The 6,781-nt window shown below is 43.5% G+C and overlaps 1 long non-coding RNA gene across 1 annotated transcript in view; it reads left to right on the top strand.

Moving 5' to 3' along the window:
- Positions 1 to 6,781, top strand: part of LOC138978095 (uncharacterized) — a 41,679-nt gene that overhangs the window by 3,978 nt on the left and 30,920 nt on the right. The window lies entirely within an intron of this gene.

Genomic DNA, 6,781 nt, shown 5'->3' with positions numbered 1-6,781 from the left:
ACACACACACACACACACACACACACACACACACACACACACACACACACACACACACACACGCGCGCGCAAACACACCCACACACACACACACATACAAGCCGCATATGGTCACAAACGAGGACTGACTTGCTAATACACACATACGTGCATAGTATGGTCACAAACGCGGACTTTGAGAAGGGACATACATATGATCGGGGACCAAAGAAGAAACAGAGTTTAACGTCTTCAGAAGCTCCAAAACAAGTTTTTGGCGCCAAAAGATGGATGGCTCATTTTGCCGCAAACCTTTGAAAACAAAAAAAAAGTGTGTGTTTTTTTTTCTTCAAAGGTTTGATCCAAAATGAGCCATCAAATCTGTTGGCGCCAAAAACTTGTTTTGGAGCTTCTGAAGACGTTAGATCAATAAAACAAATGAGGACTCAGTTTTGGGTCCCCATTTTGGTTTAGGTCCTCAATTTGAAGGTGTGCAACAGTTGCAAGTCCTGAATGGTGATCATATGCTTACACACTCACACACACACACATACACACACACACACACACACACACACACTCACACACATACACACACACATCATGCTCACACACACACACACGCACTCACAAACACACACACACATCATACTCACACACACACACACACTCACAAACACACACACACACACACTGACTCGGCACATACTCAGTCATACACACACTCACACACACACACACATACACACATACACAGACACACACACACACACACACACACACACACAAACACACTCACACACACAACCACACCCGCTATCCCCCCCCCCCACCCACCCTTTCTCTGTCTAACCAGAGATTAGATATGTATCGCATTCTTCGGGTTGAAAAGCGTGTCAGCACGGTTGATTTTGTGGATAAGAGCAGCTCTCCATTCGGCATCCGCTTTTCCGTTTAGTATACCATGGAAAGTTATAAGCGTTGAACATCTTAGTGAGCTCACACTGCATCCAGGCATACAACAATTTGCACCGGGCATCTTCAAATAATGGTTCACCGCTTCTCTGGCATCATCGAAAAATGGCGAAACGGAAGTGACTTTTCTCGGAATGCAGCTTTCTTCCGGTTTTCGGCACTTACCGCCAGCGCGCAGCGAGTTGGCGATCCAGTCAATACACATCTATGGTCTAACTCTCTCAGTCTCTTTCAGTTCTCTCTGATGAAGGCAATGCCCATGACATGACAGCAAGCGCCTGTGCTGTGTAGTGGAGTTTACACGCGTGTGCGACACACCGGGGAAAAGCTTTATCGGTTCGTGTTCGAATAAAACGGAAACGCTGAACATCTGACGCAAGCTGTAGTGTTTCGCTTGGCTGTCATATTTCCTGGTGTGGACTTCAGAAAGTAGGCGGACAAAATCGTGCACATTTAGAGTAAGCTTGTACATGTATGTATGTATCTTGTGTTGAGTAATTCTCACTAATTCGATAACAATTCAAATGAGCAGTAACATGCAAGCAGTTGCTTCCTTTATCGTTTTCACAAGTTCACTTTACACTGAGTACAGCTGCACTATAATGAAAGGAGCCTCTCTATCCCCTCCCAGCGGCCGGCGTGTGCATGTGTGTGTGGCGTGTCAGTGTGTTTGGGTGTACGTACGACTGAAGGTGTGTGCAAGCTCATGTGAATTTGTGGGAGTGTGTGACGGTGTGTGTGTGTGTGTGGTGTGTGTGTCAGTGTGTGTGTGTGTGTGTGTGTGTGTTTGTCTGTCTGTCTGTGAATGTGTGTATAATGTGCATGTGTGCGTGTGTGTTTTAGCACCGTGCGGTGAAAGTGTGTGTGTGTGTGTGTCTGTGTGTGTGTGTGTGTGTGTGTGTGTGTGTGTGTGTGTGTGTCTGTGTGTGTGTGTGTGTTCATTGTATACTTGTTCAGTAATCAAATACAGGTTGATGTTTTTTGCGCATTGAAGCTGTTATGGGTGTCCACCCTTGATGATGCACATTGACGTAATCAGTGAGACAGCCGGCGTCTGTTGTTTACGTCACACATATATTATAAACGAAAGATCATGATCTTGACTCTTGTGATACTCGTTAAACACTCGGCCGATATCTTCGATGTCTAGTCTCCTTTGAACCGTTACGTGATTGTGGTCAGGTTTTGCTTTGTGTCTGACGTCATCGACTCATTAATAAAGTTGATAGCCGATGGAACCTTGTCTGAAATTTCACATGAAAACACACCGTAGGCACACACGCATGCACGCATGAACAAGCAAGCACGCACGCGTTCAGAAACGCACGAACGCAAACTTGATTCACATACACACACTGACACACACACACGCACGCACGCACCCACGCGCGCATGCACGCACGCACACATACACACGCGCGCGTGCGCGGCTTGTACGCATTTACATTATAGCACACCGCACACACGAACGATGGTACGCACGCAGGCACGCACGCATGCTCATACACACAGGCAGACAGATAGGCAGACAGACACACATACACACAAACAGAAAGACAGAGAATCGAAGGCACTGTTCCTGTCTTAAAATCAAAAGCAGGCGATAACATAATTCACACCTCCCCAGATCAGTAAGGCGAATGCCAGCAGGGGAGATCAACCCAATTATTGTCTCACGCAGACCGATGAAGATCAATAAATCCTTAGACCCTTTGGCAAAGCTTGTGTCTGCGCAATCTTTTTTCTCGAGTAGGAATATTTTACAGTACAGGAAATCATTATAAGTTACACTGCACGAGGAATTGCTACTGCTGTTAAACTTACTGATTTACTTTCAAACCATAGAGTTATTTTGCTTTCATTTGCGTTTCATAAGTTGTCATAATAATAGTATTTCAGAAATATTTAACATTTTAAAGATGCAGTGCAGGTCACAGCATTGCTGAAGCAACGATTTGTCTTTGGTCGCAAATTACGATATAAACATGAGTCAAAAGCTGTACACAGCTATCTCACAGATGATTATACACATACCTTTTGTGTTGCCAGCCAAACAAAACTTTATGCGACTTGTCCCGCCAAAATGTCATTATAACATTTCCCGTGATCACGTGCAGCAATCAAACACAATGTCTTGACGTATAATACCTAAAAGAAAATGTAAAAAAAAATGTCTCCCTCTTGCGCAGATTAATAGACTTCCATGTATGCTTTTGACGTAATTAGTTCACGTGTGGGATCTGATGTGAGCCTGGTCGTAAGCTAGCCACGCTTTCCTGCCCTCGAAATGATGAAAATTAATTCGTATACAAATGGCAGTTTTTGACTCCTTGAAAGAAGGTCAATGAAACTCGGTATAATTTCAAATGCATTAGATGCCTGAAGCATGAAAGAAAACCCTGGGAGCTCCGTGCACAAGGACAGTAACTTTAAAGAATTGTCGGTGTGTGCGTGTGTGTGTGTGTGTATGTGTGTGTGTGTGTGTGTGTGTGTGTGTGTGTGTGTTGTGGTGTTTGTGTGTGTGTGTGTGTGTGTGTGGTGTGTGTGTGTGTGTGTATGTGTTTGTGTGTGTGTGTGTGTGGCGGTTGTATGTGTGAGTGAATGCTTTGGTGCGTGACGTGCGAGCTCAGCGTGTGTGCGTGTGCGTGTGCGTTCGCGCTGGTAATCCACCCCTCTACCTGAGTCCGTGCACTCGGCATAAAAGAGCAGTGCGTTACGATTAATACTTCATGTAACCTAACCTTACGACCCCATTGAATTCACTCTTATCAAAGCTTTGTGAAAACGAGAGCAACAGTCGACCAAGGAATATGACGGTAAAAGGTAAAAACTTGACTAAATATAAAAAGACAGAGAGTCTGTTGAGTACGCAGAGAGCTTTACGACACGTTCTGGATTCCTTTAATGTCACGACCGCATTCAAGTTTGCTTTTACAGTTTTTACGATAGCCATAGTGACTGAAGTTCAACGCATTTCTGTGATCACATTTGCATGCTAGAATAACATCAACGTTCAAGTAGGAACGTCTTTATGTCTGGACGTTAGTCGAGAGGGAGCTTCCATCCTGTCTGCTTTGCAGAGAATAATGAGAGTGACATCGTTTGGGCGGATATGGATTAAACTATTTTGACGTCGCCCTGCAAAAGTAGGGCACTGTGTCGTTTCAGTCAATCTGGACGCTGACTATAACCAGTTCCTTTTATGTTTCAATGATTATTTTTGGTATCACTGATCGACAAAATATGCCATTACAATACAAAATAAAAAAAATAAAAAATAAAAAATAAAAACACTCGCGTGAAGCGAAATTAATGCATTTAGTCAATCTGACGAACTCACTGAATGAAACCGAACGCACTGCATTTCACGAAGACAATAGCTTTGTCGATACTCCGCGGTCTAGACTGAAAGCGCTGACATTTTCACGTAAAAAGCATACCGGCCCGCTGATCGCTTGAAGTGACAAGCCAGTATATAGCACAGTACTTAACATAAAGCGCTTCACAAGAAAGCGCGCTTTTCTTTGTTCTTTTTCACTGTCTGAGCTTGTATTTAATCGAAACATGGTATCTATATGTTTTTGGATTCAGAAAATGATAAAGAATAAGATGAAATCTGTTTAGATCGATTAAAAAAAAAGTTTGTATTAGAATGTTGAGATTTTTAATGACCAAAATCCTTAATTATTATTTAAGTTTCCAAGCTGAAATGCGATCAAATAGTTCGGGCTTCGTCGAAGATTGCTTGACCAACATTTCAATCAATTTGATCAGACGGGCGCTGTGGCGGGGTGGTAAGACGTCGGCCTCTTAGTCGGAAGGTCGATGGTTCGAATCCCGACCGCGGCCGCCTGGTGGGTTAAGTGTGGAGATTTTGTCGACCTCCCAGGTCAACTTATGTACAGACCTGCTAGTGGCGGGACCCCTAGTGGCTTATCCCCCTTCGTGTTTACACGCAAGCACAAGACCAAGTGCGCACGGAAAAGATCCTGTAATCCATATCAGAGTTCGGTGAGTTATAGAAACACGAAAATACCCAGCATGCTTCTTACGAAAGCGGCGTATGGCTGCCTAAATGGCGGGGTAAAAACGGTCATACACGTGCAAAAACACGAGTGTACGAAGGAGTTTCAGCCCACGGACGCAGAAGAAGAATCAATTTGATCGAAAAATGGGGGCGTGACAATACCGCCTCAACTTTCACAAATAGCCGGATATGACGTCATCGAAGACATTTATCGAAAAAATGAAAAACAATTCCGGGGATATCATCTGGAAGAATGTGTATGTAGTTCTCTTTGAATCACTCTATATATGCACATACATAGACACACATACATAGACACACATACATAGACACGCATACACCACCACCCTCGTCTTGATTCCCCATCTTTATGTTTAAAACAACGGTGGCCTAGTGGTAAGGCGTCCGCCCAGTGAGCGGGAGGTCGTGGGTTCGAACCCCGGCCGGGTCATACCTAAGACTTTAAAATTGGCAATCTAGTGGCTGCTCCGCCTGGCGTCTGGTATTATGGGGTTAGTGCTAGGACTGGTTGGTACGGTGTTAGAATAATGTGACTGGGTGAGACATGAAGCCTGTGCTGCGACTTCTGCCTTGTGTGTGGCGCACGTTAAATGTCAAAGCAGCACCGCCCTGATATCACCCTTCGTGGTGGACTGGGCGTTAAGCAAACAAACAAACAAACAAACAAATGTTAAAACAAAAATGAGTCAAAACTTGACTAAGTGTAAAAAGGCAGATCACGAATGACTCATCGATGCCTACCAGACCTTTCAAGGAGTATTCAAGTATAATGGCTTTTGGGGAGAAAAAATAAAACTGCTAACTGAGCCCGCTCCCTCGACATGTATGTGCAACAAACTACAGTGCTGCACGCGCTTCCTCGTAACGATTTTACGCGATCAATTTCACACAGCTCTAGCCATACCCCAAAGGAATTAACTGAGTCAGGCTTATATACATTTAAACAGACCACTGCTAGCGTTGGAACGCATTTTCTCTGTGCAAGCTCTTACAGACAAGAATTAGCAGGGACAGCTCTTGCGCAGTGAGTTAAATTTAGGCCGTTGGAATATTTGCTTAAAGGCATATGTACGCGCTCCCGTGTTTACAAAGTGTAGTTTGCCCATAATCGATGTCAAACGCACCATAAGACCATGTAATGACGATATGTCGCCATGCGCGGACCATATACATGCATTACAGCTTGTTTTAGAGTCTCAAAAACTTTGGATGTAAACAAAGACGCGGAGTTATTTCCCTTGCGTCAACGCTACCTCTGTTGGCAAATCTATAAATAGGACGATCCAGATCAAAATGAAAATTAACATATCTCAACATTGAAGGGGTCCTAGACCACAATATTTTGCAGGGAACTTAATTTAGCATGTCTCCAGCTGTTGGTAAAGCAATTAGCGTGTATAGTCATCGAGTACATATGGCTTTAAAATAAAATATGTCAGGTAGCCGCATGAGATATATATGTTACAGTCAAAACGGGAAATCAGTCATTACGGGTAATGACTAAAAGTTTTAGTCGTTTCCGGAAATGACTGATTTGATCAGTCATTACCGGAATTGCCTAAAATCTTTAGGCATTACCCGTAAATGACTAAACTTTGTGAATATTTTTTACCCTTATTGCCTGACTGCTAGTTCATGTTCAGTCATTACTGGTAATGTCTAGAGCATATTTTTAGTCATTTACGGGTAATGACTAAAGATTTTAGGCATTTCCAGTAATGACTGATCAAAACCGTCATTTCCGGAAATGACTAAAAGGCGAGATAACAACACGTACAC

The sequence above is a fragment of the Littorina saxatilis genome, linkage group LG1, assembly GCF_037325665.1.
Source record: "Littorina saxatilis isolate snail1 linkage group LG1, US_GU_Lsax_2.0, whole genome shotgun sequence".
In the NCBI taxonomy this organism is placed as follows: domain Eukaryota; kingdom Metazoa; phylum Mollusca; class Gastropoda; order Littorinimorpha; family Littorinidae; genus Littorina; species Littorina saxatilis.
The sequence above is the reverse complement of the archived record's forward strand: the minus strand, read 5'-3'. Positions and strand labels throughout refer to the sequence as shown.